Source organism: Miniopterus natalensis, chromosome 6 (genome assembly GCF_054644295.1).
Source record: "Miniopterus natalensis isolate mMinNat1 chromosome 6, mMinNat1.hap1, whole genome shotgun sequence".
NCBI classification, from domain to species: Eukaryota; Metazoa; Chordata; class Mammalia; order Chiroptera; family Miniopteridae; genus Miniopterus; species Miniopterus natalensis.
In genome coordinates, this window is record NC_142086.1 from 90,678,538 (window position 1) to 90,705,487 (window position 26,950).

The 26,950-nt window shown below is 54.0% G+C and overlaps 1 protein-coding gene across 2 annotated transcripts in view; it reads left to right on the forward strand.

Moving 5' to 3' along the window:
• Positions 1-26,950, forward strand: part of TIAM1 (TIAM Rac1 associated GEF 1) — a 215,199-nt gene that overhangs the window by 19,455 nt on the left and 168,794 nt on the right. The gene's annotated exons all lie outside the window — the stretch shown is intronic.

The following is a 26,950-nucleotide window of genomic DNA, read 5'->3' on the forward strand; positions in this document are numbered from 1 at the left end:
AAAAGAAAAATAAAATCTCACCGTAAAGGCATCGTGCTTGAACAGCTATTCGTGTTTCTGTTTATTGTGGTGAGAGATGTATATGTAACACAAAAGGGGTTACCACGTGAAGTGTACCATTCAGTGGCATTAAGTACACTTGTATGAAGCCATTCACATTGTTGCCGACCCTCCCTGCGTCCAGCTCCAGAACTCTCTCATTTTCCCAAATTGAAAACTCCGTTCTCATTGAACACGGAGTCCCCGTGTCCCTCCTTCTCGCCGGGCCACCCTCCTTCCACGTTCCGCTTCTGTGAGTCTGCCTGGTGTGGATGATTCATGCAGGTGGACTCACAGTACTTGTCCTTTTGTGGCTGGTTCATGCCCCTGAACAGTGTCCACAGGGCTCACCCACGTTGTAGCCTGTGTCGGTATTTCCTTCTGTATTAAGGTCGAATAACATTCCTTTGTCTGTTGGTACCACATTGTGTTTTCCACTCCTCCAGCGGTGGGCACGTGGGTTGTTTCCAAGTCTTGGCTGTTGTGAATAACGCTGCTGTAAACGTGGGTGGACACGTACCTATGCGAGTCCCTGGCTTCGTCTCTTTCAAGGTGTACCCAGATGTGGGATGGCTGGATCATATCATAATTCCATGTTCAATTATTTTATTTTATTTATTTTATTTTATTATTTTTTATTTTATTTTTATTTTATATTAATTTTTTGAAAATATGTTTTTATTGATTTCAGAGAGAGGAAAGGAGAGGGAGAGAGAGAGAGAAACGTCAATGATGAGAGAGTCATTGATCCAGCCCACAACCTGGGCATGTGCCCTGACCAGGAATCGAACCCCGATCGCCTGGATCCTAGTCGACGCTCAACCACTGAGCCAGAGGCCGGGCAATTATTTTATTTTTTTTACTTTTATTTTTATTAATCCTTGCCCAAGAATATTTTTTCTATTGATTTCTTTAGAGAGAGAGGAGGGGGAGAGAGAGAGAAACATCAATATGAGAGAGACACATCAATTGGTTGCCTTCTGCGCGCAACCCTACTGGGGCCGGGGATTGAGCCTGCAATCCAGGTTCGTGCCCTTGACCGGAATCGAACCCGAGACCCTGCAGTCCAAGGGCCAATGCTCTGACCACTGAGCAGCACCGGGCAGGACTGTGGTGAATACTCGTCTGATCTCAAGAGGAGGACCTGATGTTTGTCACTGAGTGAAAGGAGACTTAGAGCCAGTGAATAGTTTCCTTTTTCTCTTTTAAGTATGTTTTTATTGATTTTAGGGAGAGGAAGGGAGAGGGAGGGAGAGAAACATCAGTGATGAGAGACACCTCCGTTGGCGCCTCCTGCAGGCCCCCTACTGGGAACGGAGCCCACAACCTGGGCATGTGCCCTGACCGGGAATCGAGCCACAACCTCCTGGTGCACAAGATGGTGCTCAGCCCACTGAGCCGCCCCGGCAGGCTGGCCACGGCTGTTCTTTAGATGCTGATGCCTGCAGGGCAGGGGACAGCCGGACGGACAGGTATGACTGTGTGACTGGGACCCTTCCACCAACGGGGTAATTGCTCGCTGCTTCGATGGCTCCGTGGGGAGGTGGTGTTTGTGGGGTGAGCGCCCCCGTCGCCCCCAGGGTGGACTTCTGCGTCTACGTTTCCTCTACGTTTCCTTTTTTTCTGGATCTCGAGAACATTTTCATAGAAACAGTGTTACCGGGGTGACTGTTTCCCAGGTTACCCCTCACGGCCGGGGAACCCACATGCCGACTCCCCGGAGCCAGCAGGAGCACTGGGGAGGCCAGATTGAGGGGGTTCGCACCTGGCCGGGCCTGGCCCCTTGACTGTGAATGTGCCGCCCACCCCGCCCAGGCCGCCTGCCTGCTTCCCCCGCGTGGGGGAGACCTGGGGGTGGGTGTGCACTGTTGAGATAAAGAGCCATAGTGGTTACTGAGTCTATTAACTTCTTAAGCCACAGACTTGGTGGCTCAAAAAAGCGAGAGCTCCTTCCCTTCCCTTTCTGCTGGAAGTCCAGAAGCAGGGCCTCAGGCGAAGCCGAGATTGCGGGCAGGGCCACATCCCGCACGCTCTGGGGCGAGTGGGCCTGGTCACTGCACGGTCCTTGGCTGCGGCCACATCGCCGCCACCAATGCCTCTGCTTATATTCCTTTCTCCTAGTTTCCGAGTCTTTCCCTCTTCTCTCTGTGAAACCTCCCTCTGCCTCCGTTTTATTAGGATACGTGCGATGGCCTTTTGGTTAAGATCCTTAAGCTAATCATATCGTTAACCATGTAAGGTGATGTTTGCAGATTCTGGGGGTTAGCGTCTGGGGGTGTCTTCGGGGGACATTTTTTAGCTACGGGGCATGAACGAAGTAGCATGTGGCTCGGTGGTTGAGTGTCGACCCTGAAACGAAGAGGTCGCCTGTTTGATGCCTGGTTGGGCGCCCGCCCGAGTTGCAGGCTCCGCCCCCGGGGCGGGTGGTGCAGGAGGCAGCCGACGGATGTTTCTCTCTCATCGGTGTTTCTCTCTCTCCCCCCTCCCTTCCTTTCTCTCTCTAAAATCAATAAAATTATATTTAAAAAAAGGTAGTAGTGTTACCCACCAGGGTTTTCTCTACACGATCACCTGTGGTCAGGTGGTGGGCAGGCAGTTCAGTCCTGTTAACCCCCCACTGTGAGTGTTCAGGCCCCTGGAACGGTGCCTGGCACAGGGCACAAGGCCCGTCCATCCTAACGTATTATATTTCGACGAATTTCCTGCCGGACCATCCTGACTCTCATTCGGTTGCCTTCTAATGTCCTCGATCTACCTGTTGTTCTGCTGTTTCTCCTGCGTGGACCACGTGTCGTCCGCATGGTGGGTACTTGGGATCCGTGGTTGTGATGAGGTGAAGGAAGTCACGCCAAGCACTGCAAGTTAATTACACGCAGGGGATTCCTTCCTTTCAGTGCCACGGGGCCTCCTGAGGCAAACCAGTGTCGTGCCCAACATTTCCCGAGTGTCCTTGACCTGCCCAGGGCGCCTCTGTGACAGGGAGCTTGGCATTCGTTTTCCTGAAGTCACTGGCTCCACAGAAATTCTGACCAACTCCAGCTTTATTCTGTTTATTCTGTGGGACCCCTGGCTGGCGCTGCCTCACGTGCCTGATCGTGGCCGTGGCGGTGTCCTGGCCTGTGAAGTTGCGGACTTCATGCTGTCCTTTCGGGCTCTGGGAGAGGTTCATTAGGGTGATTCAACCAGCCTGTGCTTCTTGGGTGCCTGGCTTGTGCTACCTCTGAGGGACTTGGAAGGTGGACTCCTCAGGTATTGGGTAGAGGTGGGATAAGGAATTGGTTATGGCTCTGCAGTGGGTGGAGGTGGGATAGAGTTGGTTATGGCTCTGCAGTGGGTGGAGGTGGGATAGAGTTGGTTATGGCTCTGCAGTGGGTGGAGGTGGGATAGAGTTGGTTATGGCTCTGCAGTGAGTGGAGGTGGGATAGAGTTGGTCATGGCTCTGCAGTGAGTGGAGGTGGGATAGAGTTGGTTATGGCTCTGCAGTGAGTGGAGGTGGGATAGAGTTGGTTATGGCTCTGCAGTGAGTGGAGGTGGGATAGAGTTGGTCATGGCTCTGCAGTGAGTAGAGGTGGGATAGAGTGTTGGTTATGGCTCTGCAGTGAGTAGAGGTGGGATAGAGTTGGTTATGGCTCTGCAGTGGGTGGAGGTGGGATAGAGTGTTGGTTATGGCTCTGCAGTGAGTAGAGGTGTGGCCACAGTCTGAGAACCGCTGTGCGATGGGGTCACGGAGGACGGAGCTCAGAAGGCTTCACAGAGATGGTTCTCTCCAGCTCTCCAGCTGACCTTGGGGGGGCTGGGTTGGATTTTCCTAGAGGGACAGAAGAAGACGGAGGGTCCAGGTGACGCAGGTGTGGGGTAGCGGATGGATCGGGATTGTGGAGGTAGCCTGTGGGTAGATAGTGAAGGACGGGGCAGGGAGAGAACCGCATGTAGGAGGGTTGTTGGTCCAGGGCACAGGAAGGAACCTTGGGTTTGTGTGAAGGTGTGGTCCCTACGGGAAGCTGAGGGTGCTCTGGCAGAGCCCTGTGCCAGCCTCAGCGAGGCCTCCTGCTCGCCTCTGTCGGAACTTCCAAGTGGCTTTGAAGCTGCGAGAACATGTGAGATAGAAATAACGAGAGTTGAAAGCAAGAAATACCGAGCCTCTATCTCGCCTTCCATCTGCCCCAGCTTCCCCCACAGGCTCTGTGGGAACAGAGTTGGCCTTGTCCTGTGGTCCCACCCAGCCGCACTCTTGCGGGAACCACACCCCAACGGGGTGCAGACCTGGAGGGTTGGAGGACAGGGCTGTAGTAACACTGAAATCAAAGGGAGCTTTTACCTTCTTTCCACCTTGTAACTTAACACTTGGGCAGCTGCATTCCTGGCCCCGAGCTCACCTTTTTTATGACCCTGGAAGCAAGAGCCTAGAATCTGCAGATTCTCTTGTTCGACCAGTTTGGTGGGGTAACTGCCTTTCCAGTTGAAAACAGTTTTTACTTTCTTTCTTTTTTTTTAAAAATCCTCACCTGAGAATATTTTTTCCATTGCTTTTCAGAGAGAGTGGAAGGGGGAGAGGGAAACGTTGATGTGAGAGAGACACATGGATTGGTTGCCTCCCGAACGTGCCCCGACCGGCGCTGGGGATCAAGCCTGCAACCGAGGTAGGTGCCCTAGGCTGGAATAGAACCCGGGACCTTTCAGTCTGCAGGCCGAGGCTCTAGCCACTGAAGCAAAACCAGCCAGGGAAGTTTTTATTTTCTGTAGTCCTGGGTTTGCTTTACATTTTGGAGCAAACATCTTTGATTCTCCAGTTCAGTGAGTCTCTTCTTAATTTCAGTTCTTAGATCGTGAAGTGGAAACACTTGGGGATAGGACGGGAGGAGGGTGGGGTCAGCAGTTTTGGGGATACAGAAGAATTTCCCCCCCCAGAAATGCCCATCTGTCGCAGTCCTTTGGGGGTTTGTGCCAGAGCCGGTCTTGGCAAGCAGGTCTGGTCGGATGCAGAGAAAACAGCGTGATTCCTGCACCGAGACCCCTGTAAAATAAATTCAGGATTTCACTTTTCCAATTCTGGTTTCTCAGGAGCCTATTTCGACAGTGTGACTCCACCGCTGAAGGACAAGGGAGTGACCAGCCTGGGAGTGTGAGATGCGTTGGTGACCCTCCCGGGGGCCACGCGGTGGTGATGGAACGAGGCTTACTGGTGGATCATTATGTTCTACACCTGAGACTAACATAACGTTATACTCCATTATACCTCAATAAAAAATACATTAACTTGAAAACGTTTGCATTTTGCAAGAAGCTCCTTTAGAACTGGAACTCAGAAGGAAGCCTTGGAAATGAATGTGGCAGCTGAGATGGTGAGACAGTGGACCAAGGTCAACTGATGCAGCGAAGTGTGGTAGGGAGAGCGCGCAGCTCAGTGACCTGGGCTTGCCCTTGACTTTGAACAAATGGCTAGTCAGGGTCTCAGTTTCCTCTTCTGTAAAATGGGCATAATTCAGTTCATCTCCATCATAGGGTCATCGCAGAGAGTGAATGCGTTCATATCTGTGCCTGGCACATGGTACATGTTTATAAACATTTACTAAACAAAATGTCTTTCTAGAAGACAAGCATGGTGTTGAAAGAATCAGTGTTAACCTTTATTTTTAGCAGAGCTCTTTGCCTTCTGGAAACCCTGCTTTTCTCTCATATCCAACCTCGTGGGGTTCCTTCCGGAACATTCAGGCTGTCCCTGTGTTTAGAGAAGATTATCTGAGACTTTGGGAAGGAAAGAAGGCACTGGGAGTTCTCAGAATTTCTTCCCGTAAGTTAAATATTTTGGGTATAGGAAAGGGGAGGAGCCTTGCAGAGGGCGGTGTCCTGGTTTTCACACTGTGGGTCAGTCATAAGGCATCAGTTTGCTTATTTAGGGCCGTGGTGATGACATTAAGAGAGTTGCAGTGGAATAAAAAACTTCAGTGCATCTCAGAGTAGAAGCAGGTGTCCGGAGCAGGTTGTCACATGACGTTTCCCACGGTGAGCGAGGTTTACCGTTTGACCCTGACCAGCTGCCCTCCTTTGTGTCCATCCTGGGCTAGTGGCTCTTGTCTTTCTTCCAGTCAGTTTCAGATGGATTCTCACATTAGATTTTAAACACACCCTCCCCTTGGCCTAGCACCCAGGTGCAGGCCTGGGCGTTTTACGGATTTTGGAGCATTTCCTTTCTGTTCTGCTCTCTGGGGTTTTGGTGAATTTCGGGGTGCGTGTGATCAGCCCGGGGTCCGGAAGGCCTGGCCCGGGTTGTGGGGACCGTCCCGGGACTGAGGGCAGCTGGCTTGGTGACATCACGCTCGGTTAGGGTTGATCAGAGTCAGCGGGGCTCTGCCAGGCATGGGGGCTTCGTGGGTGCTGCCCGGTGGTCTCACAATAGTCTCCGCCAGGTGAAAAGATGATTATTTTCATTGACTTTAGTGAGAGAGACGCTCACGCCTGCCTGGCCCCGCCCCCGGCCCCGCCCCCACCACCCGCCCACAAGGCCCCCCCTCTCGCCCCGGCCCCACCCATCGCCCCGCCCCAGGAACCGCCCTCTCTCTGGCCCCGCCCCTACAGCCCCCTCCATCGCCTCCCCTCCTCACCAGGCCCCTCCCCTCGGCCCGGCCCCGCCCTCCATCAACCCGCCCCACCCAGGCCCCTCCCCTCGGCCCGGCCACACCCCCTACCCCCCTCGGAGGGACGCGCGCCCGTCGCTAGGAGACGGTTGTTCCTGCGCCTGCGCTGCGGGCCGGGGGCGTCGGTGTTGGGGGGCGGGGGGCGCTGTGCGGGGGACGCGGGCGGGAGGCGGCGCCGCGCCGGCAGGTGACCGGGCGTCACGTGGCCGCGGCTGGGCAGACCCTGGGGACCCGATTTGCTGCTGTGCGGGGCGGGCGGGGTGTCCCACGCTGTCCTCCTGTCACACGTGCAGGGGCTGCCTGACGTCACTGGCCACGCCCCTGGGGGCGCCCCGCCCGCGACCCCGTGTCGGGTGGCGCGGCAGGAGCCCCGCGAAGCCCCCGCACCCCGTCAGGTGTGGTTTCGGGGAGCAGCGGGCTAACCCTGCCCGCGCTCCTGGCTCGGGGGTGGGCACCGCCTGCGGACCAGGCGTCGGGGTTCGGTTCCCGGCCGGTCGGGCTCGTCCCCAGCAGGGGCCTGCGGGGGGCAGCCCGTCGGTGACTCGCCCCTGACGGTTCCCCCCTCTCCCCCTCTCTCTGAAATCAGTAAAAGCATAAAAACAAACACATCTTGAGACCCCCCTGGGGTGGGGTCTCCACCAGGACACGTGTGCTCATCGCGTGTGAGGGGATGAGCTCCTGGCATCAGCCAGTTTGCTGGACCACCCGCAACGCATCACACCCCAAGTTCCAGTAAGTGTCCCCAGGGCCCCCACAGGGCAGCCTGGGCCTGTCCCTGCTGGGTCAGCGGGGGACACCGCCCCCAGGCCGCACCCATTGACACCCGGCACCTGCTCCTCCAACATGCTGAGGATGGGGGCCCACAGGCTGGACCCTACTGTTAGAAATAGGGGGTGAAAGCCTAGCTCTCTGCTTTCCTGTCTCCCCCTTCCCCCAAGAAAAGGTAGCAGTGGCAATCTAGGGTCCCCCCTGCACCGTACACCCCGCCTTAGTGTCCTGGGCTGCCTGCTGCAGACTGGGTGGCTTAAAGCAGCACGTTTATTCCTCCCAGGTCAGGAGGTAGACGTCCCAGTGAAGGTGATGGTGAGTTGGGCTCCCTCTGAAAGCTCTAGGAGGGGGGTCCTTCCTTGCCTCTCCCAAGCTTCGGGGGTTCCTAGCAGTGCACCTCAGTCTCTGCCTCCACCTTTATACGTCCTTCCCCTGGGCCTCTCTGTCTCCAGACGCCCCTCTTCTTATACAGACTCAGCCATTGGAAAGGGCCACCCTCACCCAGCATGACCTCAGCTTATCTCGAGGACACCTGCAAAGACTTTCCCAGGAAGGTCGCGGTCATAGGTATGGGGTTAGGGCTTCGGCATATCTGGGGGCATATTTGGGGCACTCAGAAGAACCCCAAACATCCCCCCTCTTCGTTGCTGTCTGACATGCCTTCCAAACGTGATCGATGACAGAGCCACGGCTGTCTGCACCGGTGACTCTCTGTTCCTTCCCCTCTTCGTGGAGCCTTGAGTCACCCCCCTTTTCCCGCTCAATCGTTTGCCGTTACTCTCTGCTTTGTCAAGCCTCTGACAACAGCACACTCCTCCCTGGGCATTTCTGTTTGTGTCTTTCCAGGGGACGCACACGCTCCCTAAGATCCCACGTGGCGCTCACCGTGGGGATGAAACACATTTGCCTGTGATCTGACCTTGAGGTCACCTCTAGACTAAACCCCAACCAGACGGGACTGACTTCAGCTCAGGATTGGTCCTGTCCCTGGTACCTACCCCATGCATAGCATGTCGCCAGTGTTTTTAAATATTAGTTGAGCCCAGCTGGGCGTGGCTCAGCGGTTGAGCGTCGACCTAGGATCCAGGTGATCAGGGTTCGATTCCCGGTCAGGGCACATGCCTGGGTTGCGGGCTGCAGCCGATCAATGACTCTCCCATTATTGATGTTTCTATCTCTCTCTCCCTCTCCCTTCCTCTCTCTGAAATCAGTAAAGATATATTTAAAATAAATAAATAAATATTAGTTGAATAAAAAAAAAAAGAAAACTTGCTTCTATTAATTATAGTTAAGGGTGATCTAATTTTAAAAAGGAACACGTACCTTTCCCCCAAGATTCAAAATTGAAACTACCATATGGTCCAGCAATTCCACTTCTGGGTATTTATCCAAAAGACTGAGAGTGGAGGCCTGAAGAGACATGTGCACACCACGATCACAGCAGCATCACTCACAGTGGCCGAAAGGCGGAAGCAACTCCACTGTCCGCTGATGGATGAGCGGGTAACAAAACCTGGCACATGTGGGTAATGGGTTATTATTCAGCTTTAAAAAGGAGGGAAGTTCTGACACATGGATGAACCCTGAGGATGTCATGCTAAGTGAAATACGTCGACCACAAAAAGAGAAATACTGTATGTTCCCACTCAGGTGACTCAGATTCAGGGGCAAAAAGTAGAACGGTGGTGGCCGGGGCTGGGCGGAGGGGAAATTGGGTGTTTGTTTAATGGGGACAGAGTTTCAGTTTTGTAAGTTAAGATGGAAAGGTTTCTGGAGATGGGTGGTGGTGATGGCTGCCCAACAGTGTGAATGTACTTAATGCCACTGAGCTGTGCATTTAGAAATGGTTAAGGTGGCCCGGCCAGCATGGCTCAGCGGTTGAGCATCAGCCTACGATCCAGGTGATCAGGGTTTGATTCCCGCTCAGGGCACATGCCCGGGTTGCGGGCTCGATCCCCAGCCGGGGGCGTGCAGGTGGCAGCCGATCGATGACTCTCATCATTGATGTTTCTTTCTCTCTTTCCCTCTCCCTTCCTCTCTCTGAAATCAATAAAAAAATAAAAAAATGGTTAAGATGCTAAGTTCTGTGTTCTGATACCACACACACACAAATACACACAAAAAAGAGAGCCCTGGCCGGTGTGGCTCCGTTGGCTGGGCATCGCCCCCTGCACCAAACAGTCTTCGGTTTGATTCCCGGTTGGGGCACATGCCCGGGTTGTGGCTCAGTCCCCAGTAGGGGGTGTGCAGGAGGCAGCCGATCTGTGTTTCACTCTCCTTCCTCTATCTCTAAAATAAAAATTAAAAAAAAAATTAAAAAGATACGGAAGGATGCAAAAAAAAAAAAAAGTGTGTGTCTGTGAGAATGAGAGTGGGCAGGTTTGGAGCGTGTGCTGCCAGGAAAGGAAGGGAGAGCCGAAGTGCGGAGAGTGGACGCCACCTGTCAGGAGGACAAGTGCTGGCTGGAGGAAAGCCACGTGGGTGGTTAGCGCCCGTCTCCAGCCAGCTGCGGTTCTTCAACAAATCAGTCGTTTCCTGTCGTGGGTATCGGCTTTTAGAGGGAGCCGGAATAGTCGCCTCTGAAGTACCTTCCAGCTCGGAAGACTTCGGGGGCTTTAAGCATCTAACAAGGTAATGCTGGTTCCCTGATTGTTTCTCTACAAGGTCTACACTCCGTGGGCGCCCCCCTAATTCTGCTGGCTCCAGAACGAGCTTCTTGGAAGCCGTCATCTTTTGGCCGAGATTGCCTGGCCTTTTTAATGGCAGCAGTTAATTTGGCTTAAGAAAAATACATTTAATTTTCTTCTTGATCTCTCTGTGCTCCTTTGGAGTCGCCGGGCCTTTTAGTTTTAAAATTTCCTGGGTCCTTTATCTCTTGTTGAACATTTGTGCTCCTTGGTCTGGCATCCTGATTTTTCATGCTGATGACGGCATCTCCTGCTCCCGGCCAAGCTTCTTGCATGAGTTACGTCACTGAATTACATCAACACTGGGGGTAGTAGCTCGTTTGGCGTCGAGGTCACCCGGCTAGTCAGCGCTTGCGTTGTGGTTCAGCCGGGTTTGTTCCCAGCTGCTCACGGTGGGGTGCTGCCCGAGGCCGTGGCCTTGTGTTAGTAAACTTCCCCGGGCCGGCCGGGAGACCACAGAGGAGGCCGACGGCTCCATCCTTTACTCGAGTTTACTGAGGGAGCTCGTGCTCCGTGTGTCTTGGGTCGCAGCGGCATGGAGACAGATAACTGGGTTCTCCGGGCCAGGGTGGGATGGGTGGGGTGCTGGGCCGTAGTCTCCCTGACGGGGGAAGGGGCCTTACAGACCAGCCAGGGCAGGGCCGGGGCCTGTTGTCTGGGGCCGCGGGAGGAGTTGGACGGTCTCCGAGGGTGCCGGCTTCTCAGAGCTAACGGGGACCTGGGTTCCAGCCGCCTGTGCTGTTTCTGTAGCCGGCGTTGCTGAACGTGGAGGGTGGGGCACGTTCTTGGGGTGGCTTCTGAAGTGGCCAGGTACAGGATCCACACCCACCAGAGCCACCGTCTTTTTTGTTTTTAAATGTTTTAATTGATTTCAGAGAGAGGAAGGGGGAGGGAGAGAAACAGAAACATCAATGATGAGAGTCGTGGATCGGCTGCCTCCTGAACACCCCCGGCTGGGGATGGAGGAGCCCGCAACCCGGGCATGTGCCCTGCCCCGGAATCGAACCGCGACCTCTGGATCCTAGGTCGATGCTCAACCGCTGAGCACACTGGCCGGGCAGAGCCACCTTCTCTTTTGACGGCGGGGCAGCCCGGCCTTGGAAAGCGTGAGGAGGATGCGTTACCACAAGGGACTGGATTTGCGCTCAGCCGGCACGCCCACCGCCCTGGCTGCGCCCTTGCCCCCCTGTGCAGGTGAAGTCGGCCCCTCGCAGACGCTCCGAGAATCAGGTGGTCAGTGTCCCGAGCGCGGCCACTGCTGGCCGTGGTCCCGCTGCCCCAGGCGCACCGGCGGGCGAGCAGGAACCTGCCGCTCCCGACAAGTCGGGGCGGACGGCAGACCCACCCCGCAGCTCGCTCACACCCACTTGGGCAGAGGCCACGGTTCCGTCAGACCCGGCGCAGGTCCGTGGAGAGGCGGCGCCTTCATCCGCTCCCCAGTGACACCCGACGAGCGTCCGAGAGAGATCTGTTTCGGGAGGGCCGGCGGCTGACCCCGGCCCTCCAGTGCGGTGCCTGGGTGCAGTCGCCCCCTTCTGAGCCGGATACGCTTTAAGAGCCCCCGGACGCTGGAGACTGCGGGTGGTACCGGACCCTAGTCTGCGTCCTCCCTCCGCCGGGCCGAGCAGCGACTGCTCCGTCGCAGACACAGCCTCCCCAGTCGTTTGTCTGTTTTTTGGGCCAAACCGGCCCCGAACCCCTTGCCGTAGGTGGCCTGTGTTGCTGGCCCGGGGTCCCTGCTGGCCCCTCGCACAGGCTCGGCGCTTGCTGCGCAACTCGCGGCCGCCGACTGAAGGTGTCCTCTGGTCATCTCCCACCGCGGATGGAGGGTCCTTTTTTTTTTTAAAAATAAAGATGTATTTATTTTATTTTGTTTATTTATTTTTTAATATATCTTTATTGATTTCAGAGAGAGGACAGGAGAGGGAGAGAGAGAGATAGAAACATTGATCGAGCCCGCCACCCGGGCCTGTGCCCTGACCAGGAATCGAGCCCTGATCGCCTGGATCCTAGGTCGATGCGCAACCGCTGAGCCACGCCGGCCAGGCTGTTTTATTTTTTTTATTAGAGAGAGAGGAAGGGAGAGGGAGGGAAACGTCGATGAGAGAGAAACACCGATGGGCTGCCTCCTGCACGCCCCCGACTGGGACTCGAGCCCGCAACCCGGGCCTGCGCCCTGACCGGCGATGGAACCGTGACCCCAGGTTCATGGTTGACGCTCAGCCTGAGCCACGCCGCCCGGGGCATGTCCTTTCCATCCTAACTAAGCATTTGTCCTGCACTGTGGCCCTTGCTTTTGCAGTTTTTGGTCGGCGCAAAACTAGTATGAATCTGTTTCCCTCTCCCCGGTTTCCTGGGGGGATCCGTTCTTCCACAGATCCCCACAGCCGCAGCACCCGGTTTGCTGTGTTGGTTTTTTTCCTTGCGAAGCTGAGAACTGTCATGTCTTCACGTGAAGGAAGCGCTGGGTTCCGGCTTCCCCCTGGCGCTTTCGAATTCCCGCCCCCGCCACTCCCGCACTTGGGGCCGTTACTGAGTAAAGTGGGGTCACTTGAGCCCAAGCCCTGTGACACCCGGACAGGTGGTCTGAGTGACAAGCCGGCCCCTGAGTGACGGCAGACGGGGACGGTCACGCTGGACACATCGGGGCGACGTGGAGCGGGACAGCGGGCGATCCCGTGGTGCTGTTGAGCACAGCGTGCAATGTGAAGCTTAGCAAGTGTTTATGTCTGGAGTTTCGGACCATGGTGGACGGGGGGTGACCGAAACTGTGGGTAAGGAGGCTGCTGCCCTGGGCCTGTGGAACCGTCCTTAGCGTTTTGGAGTTGGATCGGGCCGTGGGGAAGCCCTCGAGTCTGATGGTTGAAGACCCCGAGCCCCAGCATTTTGGGGGAGACGAGTCCTGCGCAGTGGGCTGGGGTGAGCTCCCCGGAGCCCTACGCTACCGATGCCAGGTTTGCTCCCGTCTGTCCTGGCGATGTCCTCGGCCTGAGGCTGCTCAGACAGGCAGATGGCCTTGTAGAAACTTGGGGTGGGGGACAGAGACTTAGGATTCAAATGCTACAGAAAGTACTGAGCTGGAGGTGCCCACAGACAGGTCCTGGGGACTTCACACCTGCTTCATGCCAAGTGGGTCGTGGCGTCTTGTGCAGAGTGGTTTAGGGTGATGGCGAGTGCTCATCCCCAGGTTGCGCTCACCCTAACCAAGCCCGGAACAGACTCGGCACAGCCCTTGCGGCGTGAGCACGGGAACAGCGCTGTCTCTCTGGGGGAGGGTGGGAGCTGGGCCTGCCCCGTCTTTCAAAGCCAAGAATTAGATTTTCCGTGGGCTTGGTTTAATTGCCTCCCTCCCCGAATGCTCCCAGCGGGGACTTGACTCGGGACAGCACCCAGCAGAACCTTGTGCGACGATCGTCTTCTCTCCTGAGCCGCCTCGTGTGGGCCGGGTGCGGGGGTGAGCGGGCCTCCCCTGCACCTGTGGTCGCGGTCACAGCAGTGCCCTGCTGGGGACAGGGGGCCTGCTCTACCAGCAGGACCGTGCTTGGGATTCTGGCCCATTCTCAGTACCCAGTTTTCTTGTCTATCAAGTAAGTAGAGGACCCAGGTGATCTTCGGTGTGGAAATATTCCGATTCTAAGATTCCTGGATGCTCTGGGATCTTTTCCCATTTCTTTATTTTTATTTTTAAATTTATTTTATTATTATTTTTTAATCCTCACTGGAGGATATTTTTTCCATTGCTTTTCAGAGAGAGAGGAATGGGGGACACAGAGACAGAAACACCAACGTGAGGGAGACGCATCTATTGGTTGCCTCCCGCATGCACCACGACCGGGGCCAGGATCGAACCTGCAACCCAGGTACGTGCCCTTGACCAGAACTGACCCTGAGACCCTTCAGTCCGAGGGCCGATACTAACCACTGAGCACACCGGCCGGGCTCCCTTTTCTTTGATAATGTTTTTCTCCCATTTGAAGGGGCCCCGGCAAGGCTGAGGAGGTGTGAGTGGCGGATTCCTGGCTTGACTGGTGCCTTTCCTGAGCTCCTGGCCCCCTCCGAGGACGCGCTCGGACGCAGAGACCTGGGGCAGCCAGGGCTGGCGAGATCCACCGCCTGCATCCGTGGTCCTTGACTTATTTGGGGCCGAGCGTAATGGGGGACCTGGAGCGCATTGAAGTGCGGGCTCCAGGGCGAATCAGGAAACCAGGGACGGGTGATCCGGGCGAAAACCGTCGGGAGGCAGCCTCCCAACAGACCCGAGACTCCCTCACCTGGCGCGTTATCTCGGCATCGCCGGTTCCTGTTCTCTCCCGCTGGAGTCCTGTCCGTGGCCCTTCTGTCTTGTCCAGGGCGCTGTGCTGCCCCAGGCTCGGGTGGGGGAGGTAGGGGGTGTAAATCGTGCTCCTTACGTGGCCGGCTTCCTGGCCGGGGCCGTGGGTCCTCAGGTGAGCTCCCTGGCGTTTCTCCCCTCACTGTTCTCTGAGGTCGGTCACCCGGTGGACTGGTTCGGTGACCCTGTTCGGACCAGCGCTGCTGAGTCATCCGCTCTGGAACCACATTCCCTGACGTGGAAACTTCCCGAGCTGAGTGACAGCTGAGAAATTTGGCTGGATGGGGAAGAGGGGAGGGCGAAAGCCACGTCCACGGCCCACCGGGTGCCCAGTCTTACTGACTCTCACTTCAGTTGGATTTTATCAGATGGCCGGTGACTGGGCATCTGGTCAGTGGGACCCACATGTCCAAACAATTAGTGTCTTTGTTTCTGGTAAAAACCACTCCATGGATTTGCGGATTCCAGCGAGAGTAGTGGTTTTGTGTCAGTGGAATAGCAGGTTATCTTAGTCTGTTTGCTATAATGAAATACCACAGACCGGGTGGCTTACAAACAGGAGAAATTGGTTTCCCGGACGAGTCAGCACTGCGCCGAAGGTTCGCTGCCCCCTTCTGAACTGCCCGACGCGCACTCACCTTGGAAGCCCTGTCACCTGCGACGCCCTTAAACGTGTAGACCCAAGAGCGTCTTCCCTTCCGTGGCAGCCAGCGGCAGCCTCCTGGCCGTCATCTCCCGGGGCTGCCGGTGGAGGCTGTTGGGTGCTGTTTATATTGTTTCCACCGGCTCCCCGAGCTGCTCCCCAGGGTGTGCAGTTGGATGCAGGACTGTCGTCCCTGGTGTCAGATGACGAAATCTCAGCACGAGAGTCTCAGCTTGCAGAGCAGGGCTATGGGGAGTCGCCTGTTGCAAGGAAATTGCATAGTTTATTTTAGGGGGAATTTCTGTTCAATTTAGGCTGAAACTCGATAGGCTCTGTGTGCCTGGAACAGCCTCTCTGAATGGGCCCTTCTCCAAGCGCAGGGGCCCATGTGGTCACATCTGGGCAGCACGCGGCCAGGTGGCTCGGGGCCCGTGTTCTGGGCTCCTCTGGCCTACATTACTCACACCCATGTGCTTGCGCTATTACCTTCCTTTAACATTTTTTTAAGGTAATTTTATGTTGTGTACTTACATATTTGACTCAGTAATAAATTCACATGGTTCAAAATTTGAAATACATGAAAGAATTAGTTTATAGTGAAAGTTTCCAACCTCCCACCCCGTCCCCCAACCCTGTTTCCCCCACAGAGCAGCCAGATATGTACAGTTTCTATGTCATTACAGATACATTGTGTACAATGACCGTGTGTGTGTGTGTGTGTGTGTGTGTGTATGTGTGTGTGTGAGAATAAATAAATATAAGTCAGATTTTCTATCCGTCAGATGGTGTTATTTGTTACACGGCTGCTTTCTGAGGACAGAGAGCCTTATGTGGAATTTGTATCTGACAAGATGATTTATGTACTATTATCTACCACGTAGGCCTCTCACCAGCCTCTGTTCCTGAAAAAAATTGCTTTGAAAGTTTTCTCCCCCATGTCTTATAGTTTCACGGGTCAGTTTAAAAGTCTAAATTGGGGAGGACTTTGAGCAGTCTCTGAATTGCTGAAGCAGAAGAGATCAATGTGTAAGATTTTGAACCCTGGCTTTCGTCACTCTTGTCCTGGCCGTAGAGGCTGTATTTTCCACCTCTTGAATATGTCTTCGGGTGGATCAGCTGCTTAACCTTCCCTGGAGGGAGATGCAGTCCGGGTGTGGAGGAGGCAGAGCTGGGAAACAGAGTGGACAGGAAGTCACAGCGAGGGTTCCGACCACCTGCCCTCCCACTGCCGTGCTGGGGACCTCAGTCCCAATCGTCTAACTCATTACCTGTCCCCATTAGGTGTTTGTTAGAGCCCAGGCTCTTGCTGGTGAGCCTTGGGGTAGGGCTTTATCAGCCAGGATGTTTCAGGTGCTGGAAACAAAAGACCCAGCAACGAGTCTCCCAAACAGTATGGGGTTTAGGATCTCCCACGACAGTTCCACGGCTGATTCATCAAACCAGGGATGGCATCAGACCATGAGTTCTTTCCGTTTTTCTGCTCAGTGTCCTTGGGTACTTGCTTGCTCCTTGGGCGTGTTTCTGCACAGAGCCCAGCATGGCAGCTGGAGGTGTCACCTGCAGGTACCTGCAGAAATACTTGGTCGAAAAGGACAGGTGTTTCTTCCAGTCTGCGACTTTTCATCGACAATGGAAACCCTTCCCGGACCCGCCCTGCTGGTCCCATTGGCTAGGGCTGGGTCACATGGCTCCCCTACCCCATCACAGGCCAGGAGGAGTGGGGTGCTCCTGACTGGTCCATATCAGGCCTCTGTGGGGCAGGGGGCTGTTCTCTAGTCCACTGTGGCCTGAGCATGTGAACTTGGTCAGTGTCCTGCTGGGAGTGAGGGAGGCGCCCAGGGGAGGCTCCTCTGAAGGGAACTGGAGATTTATTATTAATACTACTACTACTAGTACTAGTACCACTTTTTAAAAAAATATGTTTTTATTGATTTCAGAGAGAGGAAGGGAGAGGGAGAGAGAGAGAAACATCAATGAGAGAGAATCATTGATCGGCTGCCTCCTGGACGCTCCCTACTGGGCATCGAGCCTGCAACGTACACATGTGCCCTGACCAGGAATCCAACTGTGACCTCCTGGTTCATTGGGTGAACCACTGAGACTCACGGGCTCGACCTGATAATAATTTTAAGGATAGGTCTAGGCCTGCTGATGGCCTACAAAGTTTATTTTATTCCTTGCCTTACCCAGGGGTGACATTTGGATATTTTGAATCTGCATTTTTGGGTGTAATATTTTACACCCCAAGGTTCTTCCTGAAACTTTAGGATATCTGCAAAAATTTGTCATGACCTTGAAACTACTTAATCATTTCCCAGGGGACCTGGTTAGGGAGGGCCTCCCAGTGACCCCCGATCACGCATGAGTGAGAGAACAGCCTGCCGTTCGTTAGTCAACAGTGGGAATAGTTACTAAAGGGCGCGTTAGACTTTGGGCACCTCGTGTTGTGTGGGGTGTTTGGTGGAAAGTGACTTTACAATAACACAGACATTCTGTGGGAAAGCGAGGGAGCATCACTGTGCAGCATCTCCTCAAGTGCTCTTCCTTTTTTTCCTAAAACAAACGCCCACATTGGGCCCCGGGTAAAAAATTCTTCCTTTTCCTCTCACTCCTGCCGGTTAAGGAAACCGCGGAAAGGAAATTTTTATGATCTGGAAGCCTTGCTTTTCTGGAGGCACATTGAGTGTGGAGAGCCGTGGCCATGTTCGACCTTGTGGCTCCGTGGCTCCGTGGCTCCGTGGCCCTCCGTCTGGGTTCCTGCCACTGTCTCAGGCTCACTCACCTTTACCCAGGAGCAGGAGCGGGTCCCTTGCAGGGCGCCGTGCAGTTGGCCTGTGGGGTGGCTTCCCAGCGCTGGCTGTCATCAGGCTTGATGGGCCAAGAGGTGCAAGGTGTCCCCTCACGTCTGCCAAGGGGGGTCTGCACCCCTTTCCTCACCAGTGCCTGGTGCTGTCAAAAGTGACATTGCGGGTTCGAGCGCTGCGGAGCACAGGCAGCACTGGGGACACGGGGTGGACCGTGGGGTCCTGGGGTCCCCCGGGGGTCCTCCGTGTGTCCCACAGTGAGCGAGAGGCCGTGGGGAGCAGCTGCTGCCCTTAGCCTCACAGCAAGCATGAGCCTCACCATGTTGAAGCTGTGACATGTGTTTGAAAATAAAGTTGTAATTAGAAGGAGCGTCTCACAGCCTCAACCTGGTGCTGGCTGTCTTAACACTGAGCCTGAAATAAACCGGCTCCAACCGCCTGGCACGGGCGCGCTGTGCCACTCACACGCCCACGCTTCGGGCGGCGCCTCGGCCTGGGTGGCGAGTGTCGTCACGGCCTCGGTGCACGTTAACCAGGGCCGGGAAGTGTGTCCTGGTGGGGTGGGGTCTGCGGCGGCTCTTGCTCCGGGGCCTCCTGGTCTCGTCCTACTTCGTGTTCGTGGATATTTCTAAAAGGCCGCTTCCTCTATGAACAGTCTAGGACCCAGTGGGCGGGGCCCCGCGAAATAGCGTCGCGTGGCTCATGCCGCGTCCAGGCCCTTCGCAGGCACATACACTGGGTTCATCCCTTGTTCAGTGACCAGCTTTGTGGCCAGTCGTTTGGTCTCCGAGCTTCTGTGCCCTTGTTGTGACATTGCTGCGACACCATTGCCAGTTGAACAGTGATGACTGTAGGTTATAGATTATAGATGCACAGTGCCCGGCACAGCAGCAGCTTGGCAAATGGCATCCGTATTATAGCCTCATGGTCATCCCGTCCTTACCTTGCTCTGGGTCACCGCCAAGGTCTCCGCAGTGTTATCCCTGTTCGGTGGCCTTGACTGGTGATGTCTGGTTTGGTTAGGGGGTGTGTCCCTGCATGGCAGCCGGCCGGTGGCATCTCCCTTCTGTCCTGTGTGTGCCCTTCCACCTCCCGGTAAAAGTCATCACCAGAGAGAAGCAAGACAGTCCTTCCCAGGGGCTATAAAACGAGGCCTTTCTTTTGTTTTTTTTAAAAAAATATGTTTTTACTGGTTTCAGAGAGAGGAAGGGAGAAAGCGAGAGAGAGAGAGAGAAACATCAGTGATGGGAGAGTCGTTGATCGGCTGCTTCCTGCACGCCCCCGACTGTGGATCAAGTCCGCAACCCAGGCATGTGCCCTGACCGGGAATCTGAAACCTCCTGGTTCATAGGTCAACGCTCGACCACTGGGCCACGCCGGCTGGGCCATAAGGCCTTTCTGATTTCCCTGGGCCAGGGGCATCCCCGGTGGCTGAGAGGTCAGATTTTCAGGTTTGTGTTTAGGGCAGAATTTCTCGTCAAGATGCCTGACTAGCACCAGGTTCCCCCAAAGGAACGAACTTATGGCTCAAGTTGGAGATGTGGACCACACCCTGGGCAGCCGGGTTGGTTTTATTGATGAGCTGGGAAGGACATTGGTGGCCATTCAATCTTAATTCAGGGATCCCTTAAAAAACATCCCTGGCCTGCGGCCTCTATCTGTCTCCCCAATACTACCAGAGACCAAAATTCTACCACAAAGCAGCCGTCTTCCACTTCGGGGCACCTCTAATTGTAACTTACATTGAACTGTAACCCCTCTTCCAGCGACTTCAGCAGGCGGCCCGGCTGAGGAGCATTGCTCTGTCTTCCCTTCCCCCTTCTTTCAGGTAAAACTGGCCCGTTTCCTCCAACTCTCATCCCTTGGGCTTTGATTTCAGACCACACAGGGTTCTTGCTGCTTTCTTCTGGGGGTCGTTCTCCAGGTGGTCAAAGGCCCCCCGAAATGGGTTTTGTTTCCCGTAGCTGTAGTCCGATGACCGCAGCTTGCTTTGCCGTTGGCCCCCGTGTCCCTGGACCCATCCATCCGTAGCTGTCCCTTCATGCAGCTTTTCCTGTTCTATTGCAGCCACAGGACACCACTGCCCCTTAGCTCTCGGTCGCCTGGGTGGCGTGGAATCACCCCTGTGCCCCCCTCCAGCCTCTCCCGTGCTGTTGATGTCCTTAGACTTGCGCATGGAAGTTTGTATGGATCTGGGTTAAACTTTCCTTTCAGTGTCCCTCCGCGTTCCTGTTGCCTCGTCAGGTGAGGCAGTGAGTCCACAGCGACGGCGTCCTGTTCCACAGCCTGGACGCACGTAGGATGGTTTATTTTTTTAAAGATTTAAGAAAATTGATTTTGAGGGAGAGGGAGAGGGAGAGGGAGAGAGAGGGGAGAAACATCGATGTGAGAGTGAAACACCCATCGGCTGCCTTCTGCACCCCCCCTACTGGGTTCGAGCACACAACCCGGGCGTGTGCCCTGACCGGGAATCGAACTGGTGGCCTTTCGGTGCTCTGGACGGTGCTTATCCCATGGAGCCACACCAGCCGGGCCGTAGGCTGGTTTATTAAGAAGCCATTCATTTCAAAGTCCTCCCACCTCTTTAACCCTGACGCCCAATGGCGCTGGCTGCCACCAGCAAGTCTAGACTGTTGGCAGGTACGAGGAAAGAAGAGGGAAGAAGTAAAAATGTGGGTCTAATTTTTAAAAAAAATAGTGGCAGCTCATTGGAGTCTACAGGCTAAAAGCCTTGTCTGTCCCCAGGTGGTTCTGGCTTGTACATAGGTAGGATGGTCTTAAACTAGTGTCACTAATAAGCCTAAAACAATCAGATTCCTCGGGCAGGGAAAAGCTGTCCTCTTGGGTGGATTCGTAGGTGCTGAGCACCAGCTGGCTCGGAGGAGCCCAGGCCTAGTCGCTTTTATTGGCTCTCACTGGTAACCAACTGGATTTTCTCTTTCGCCCGGTTAAGGCCTTTACCCGAGGCATGCACCTTTTCTGTCTTCTTGTTGGATACTTGATCTGATTGGTCAGAACAGCGATTTCTATGGAAAGGATGCAGGAGCTGCTGGCGGAGGACCTGGGTTGGTGGGCCTGGGACTGTGGCCAGGAGACAAACCCCGCTGAGCCTCCGCTGCGCCCCCATGTCCGAGTGACGGGCTGTGGGAGAAGGCGGTGACGGAACGGTGTGAAGGGCCCTGTGGAGGTCGGAAGGGTGATAATTAATCGCCCCCTTCTCTTCCCGGAGTTTAGAGCCAACTGGGGAATGTCACAGAGACTTCAGACAGATGGGTCATCACAGTGTCAGCATGGGCCCTGGCTGGTCTGGCTCAGTGGTTAGAGCGTCGGCCCTCGGACTGAAGGGGCTTGGGTTTGATTCCGGTCAAGGGCACGTACCTGGGTTGCAGGCTCCATCCTCGGCCCTGCTCAGGGTACGTGCAGGAGGCATCCCATCCATGCGTCTCTCTCACATCAGTGTCTCTCCCCCCCTGTTCCGCTCTCTCTGAAAAGCGATGGAAAATACATTCTCGCTCCATTGAGGATTAAAAAAAAAATGTCGGCGTGACAGACAGAGCTGGTTGGAGAACGGGCCGTGCGCCTGTTCCCCACTGCTCCCCACACGCTGGCCAACCCAGGGAACAGCACAGAGAAGGAAAAGGCAAGTCCTGGAGGTGACTGGCTCCAGAGAGAGCCCAGAAGGGTCCAGGTCGCGGGCTCAGGACCACCCCCAGTCTGCTGACCAGGAAAGCTCTCCTCCCTGGGAGGGCTGAGCTAGGCGAGGGTGGAGGGGGGTCTTCCTTTCCTGGGTCTCATGACAAAGTCCTGCTCTGGGCGGCTTACACAACGGAAGTTTATCGTCTCAGTTCTGGGGCTGGACGTCCTTCTGAAGGCTGTGGTGGAGAATCTTCTCCACTTTTTTCTAGCTTCTGGCTGTTGCTGATAATCTGTGGTGTCCTCAGCTCATAGTAGAATCGTCCCCTCACCTCTGCTTCACATGGCCTCTCCCTGTGGCCCGCCTGTGTCCAAATGTCCCCTTCTTATAAGGACACTGGTCATGCTGGATCAGGGGCCCACCCCGCTTCAGTATGACCTTATCTTAACTAATAACATCTGCCATGACCCCATTTCCAGATCAGATCATATTCTGAGGTCTTGGGGACTAGGAATTTGACACATGAGTTGGGAAGGGCAGTTCACCCCAGAGCGGAGGGCTAGTTTGTTCCTTCCAGGAGGGTGGAGAGAAATTTTTTGCCTTGGGAGGAAGGGTAGGTATTAGGACCCAGTAGGTCTCAGTAGTCTTGATTGAATTGTGTCCCGCCCCCCCCCCCCCAAATTTACATGTTGAAGCTCAACAATAGGGCCTGTGAGGAGATAATTAGGGTTAAGTGAGGTCAAAAGTGTGGGTCCCTAATCGGACAGGGATGGTGTCCTCATAAGAGAGTTAGAGATGCCGGAGCTCCTCCTGTCTACAGCAGAGGAAAGGCCATGGGAGGAAGCAGCGACAGGGGGACCGACTACAAGCCAAGGCAGAAAGGTCTCCCCGAAACCAGCCTTGCCAACACCTTGGTCTTGGACTTCAGCCCCAAAACTGTGAGACAATAAATTTTTGTTGTTTAAGCCACCCAATCTGTGGTCCTTTGCTATGGCAGCCTGAACGGACCAGGGTATTTTCTTCTTTCCCAAAGGTGACAGCTGTGTGTGGCTCCACTTGCAGCAACGTTGGCCATTGTTGAGGTCCCGGCCGGGGAGCCTGCCTTCACCCTGGGACAGGGCAGGGCAGTGGCTTCTCGCCTGTGCTATTTCCAGTCTTCTGTCTTCGTTGAATGGACTGGACAGCTAAGGACAAGAAAACTTAAGCCATTTTCTCAAAGCCACTTGAGTGGATTAGGCGGCGGAGCCTGAGGGTGAAGCCCGGTGCTCTGAGAGCTCGCTTGGGTAAACCCAAGGCAAATGTATTTAATTCCTTATTTAAGAATGAAATTTGTAGTGACATGCGGATGTCAATTGAGCAGCAAAGAAAAGGAAAGTGGGCCGCTGACACACTGCACTGTTTTGTGATAAATGTAGGTTACCCGACTTAACGCAAAACCGCAGTCTAAGGGAAAGGGGACCTGAAAAGGTCAAGCCTGGAAAAGCCTCCCGCTGCCCAGTTCTGACCAGGGTAGAGCAGTGCAGCCTTTATCAGCAAACACTGTGCTCTGCCCTGCAGGGAAAACTATTGCTTTAACTCAAAAGCGGCGTATTGGGTGATGGCTGTGTGCCTGGCTTTGTGCTGGACATTGAGCACCAAGAACTAAAAGGCACAGCTGCTGACCTGAGTTAACCAACAGCTTCGTGGGGCTGGCTAAACGGACAAGGGCCACACTGTATACAGGCGTTACCCGAGAGGCCACACCCTGAGGGTAGGGAGGATTTCTGACAGTCTGAGGGCAGACATCAGGGTGTGGCTTCCCTGAAAAAGAGGTGATGCTTGAGCTGAGTTTTAGGCAAGAAGCCCTAGTTACTCAGGCAAAGTGGAGTCATGGTGTTTCAGGTGGAGAAAATAGTAAGTATCATCCCAGAGGACTGTGTACACACAGGTACTGTCCCTCCATCGCCTTTCTCTCCTTTCCCACCAGTTCTTTTCTGGTAAGCTGATTCCATGGGATGAGTAAAAAGGCCTGATTTGTAGTTTTTGCCAATTTCCACGGAGAAAAATTCCCACCATGGCCAACTCCAAGGTATCAGCATGATGTCAACTGGCCCACAGAATTTCTAAAACTATAACAATTGGTCACAAGTATGTACAGTTCCATTCAGTAGACCACTGCCTCCCATTCATCATCCATCCATCCATCCATGCATCCATCCAACCATCCATCCATCTAGCCATCCATCCAACCATCCATCCATCTAACCATCCTTCTATCCATCCATCCTACCATCCATCCATCAATCCAACCATCCATCTAGATATCCATCCAGCCATCCAGCCATCCAGCCATCCAGCCATCTAACCATCCATCCAGCCATCCATCCATCCATCATCCACCCAACCATCCATCATTCATTCATCTATCCTGTTCATTGATCCACCCATTTTTCCATCCATCCACCCATTTATCACCTATCCATCCATCTGTCCATATATCCAACCATCCATCCATCAGTCCAACCATCCATCTAGACATCCATCCATCCAGCCACCCATCCATCTAACCATCCATCCATCCATCCATCCATCCATCCATCCATCCATCCATCCATCCATCCATCATCCACCCAACCATCCGTCATTCATCTGCCCTATCCATTGATCCATCCATCTTTCCATCCATCCACCCATCCATCCATCGTTCATCCATAAATATAATTTTAACCAAAGAGAACCAGAGAAATAAATCATGCTACAGATTTTAGAGTTTCTTTAGTCAAGTCCTCTCATTGTAGATGAGAAAACTGATATCTAGAGAGAAAAAGTGACTGTCTTAAAGTTTGCTTGTAGAACTGAGATTAGGACCCTGGTCTGCAGCTGCCTCCCATAAGTAAAACTAACTCAAACATGGCTGGGTAATTCCTGAGTTGGAGCCACGTGGGCTTCATGTGGTCCACACAGTGGCTCTGTCTCGGGAAAGTGTTTGTGTTGCTCCTGTCTCAGTAGCTGCTGGTTCAGTTTCCTTCACAGGGGGTTCAGATGTCTCTGTTGAAATAACATTGTTCCCTCAGTTGGTAGCAGTGAGCTTCATAATCTAACTTAGCAGTTGGCTCTTGGTATTTATTTGGTGTTTGATGTTTCTGGCTTTCATTTGTCTCCGCGTGTTTGTGTGTATGTGTGTGTGTGTGTGTGTGTGATATGCATCTTTCCTTGGGGACTTCTCCTCAAGCCACCCATACGTGGTGCTAACCAGCAGCTTTCTAGAGCCCCATTTGTGTTGGGCTGAATTTCCTTGGACACACCTATGGAGTTGAAAATTTCTTTCCTCATTCCTGGGCTTCTTGAAGTGCATCTTGGAGTTTTGGGGAGATGAATAATGAATCGATCCTGCTTTTTTTAAAAAAATGTTTTTATTGATTTCAGAGAGGAAGGGAGAGAGAGATAGAAACATCAATGATGAGAGAGAATCATCGATTAGCTGCCTACTGCACGCCCCCTACTGGGGATAGAGCCCACAACCCGGGCATGTGCCCTGGCGGAATCAACTGTGACCTCCTGGTTCATGGGTCAGTGCTCAACCACTGAGCCACCCTGGCCAGGCGATCCTGCTTTTGATGGTCCTTAAATTGTCATAAACTCTGAGAGGGGAAGGGTGACTCTTGCTGTTTGAGGAACTTTATCTTGAAACTGGACAGATTGGCTGGTGAGTTGAGTGCTCCTGAGGACTCTGTGTAAAACTAGCTTCTGTGTTGTATTGTTGAGTGAAAAAAACAAGTGGCCAGGACATGGGGTAGGGGCTGCTTTTGTAAAAGGTAAGCAGACAGATTGGCGGTTACCTCTGGGGAGTGAAAATGAGAGTAGCAATGAGTTGAAGGAAAAACACTCACTTTTATGTGTTTCTAGTTTAATTTTTTTCCTTTTTAATTATAAGCATGTAATAAAGTGAATCCAGACTAAACAGAAAGCCTGGTTATATTTTAATTGGACCCATCTGGACAGGGGCGATAAGCCTTCTATTGTCTTCTTAAGATTGTTTGCCATTCGCCCCCGGTACAGTTCACATGGGCCTCGTTTACACGTTGTAACTTACTAATTGTAGGTATAGTTCATTTTGGTTGCTGGAAAATTATAATGGCTTAGGTGTTCAAACATGTGCAAAAACACCAGAAATTTAAACTTAAACCGCACTGTGAGTTCTCCCTTCATGTAGTAATTTTTACCAGCTCTTCCTTAATGAGCTTAATCACCTACTTGCGGGCACTGCCCGAGCTGGTCATTGTTTGGGGCTTCCAGCAGAGATCCTGAAACCCGCAGACTGACGCTTTCCTGTGCTCCTCGCCGGGCGCTGAGGGCGATCTTTAGCTTTCACCGGCTTCCCAGGAGCAGCATCCAGGTCCGAGGCACCAGCGACCCCGCCCGCTCTCCTCTTCCCCTTAACGACCTTCTTCCATGCGCTTGGCGGTTCCTTCCTCTTCGTGAGGATGTCCTCCGCTGTTCCTGATCTCAAACTAGGAAAAACAAATCCAGCCCCGTTCCCGGTGGCTCTGAGCATTTCAAAAGGCGGGGAATGTGTGGGTATATTGTGCACACGAAATAGTCAGATGAGTTTGGAACAGCTGAAAATAGAAAACTAAATGTGACCTTTTATTCAGCGATTTGTAAATCGGTGCAGGTGGCCTCTCCCAGTGGACTCTGATGAGAAGAATTTCCGGGACTGTGGGACTCGGTAAATGACATGTTATTGATGCGAAGCACAGTGGTGATTACCGTAGTGGAGGAAAATAGTCCGTCTATTTCGCAGTCCTAGCAGAACCTCTTTTAAGTGATTAGGTTGAACTGGATGAATTGCCAGATGGAGCCCCAAAAGGACGGTTTCCCAGGCCCACCCGGGAGAGTGCGTTTACTGAGCCGAGAGACGCCGGAAACACGCGTCCTAGCGAGGAGGGGATGTGAGACGGAGGTGAGACGGGTGTGCTTGCAGGCGGCGGCATCTTTCTCCTGTGGGCCTGTCTGGAGTGGTCAGTGTCCACGTGGCCGACACCCCCGTGTTGCCTCACTTGCTCTCGGAAAGCATCCAGAGCAAGGACGGGTTGCCTAGCAACACGCCCCAGCCCAGGAGGGTGGGGAATGGGCCAGTGATTAGCAATTATGTACAATCAGGTTTGAAAATGCCCAGCGGCCCACGACGCCCGTGCTCTGACCAGCGGGAAGCGTCAGGGTTCCGCTGACCGCGGTCGTGGCCGTCCTGTGCGAATTCATCGCGCTTGGGGCCTGCGGCCCCGGCTGCACTTAAGGAGAACTTCGCTCCGGCCCGAGACGGCTCCCGGTGCCCCCTGTACGTCGATCTGTTTTGCAGGAGCATCCGACACTCGTTCGCTTGGCCGCCCATCTGGACGCTCATCCCCTTTGGAAAGTGAACAGAGAGAAT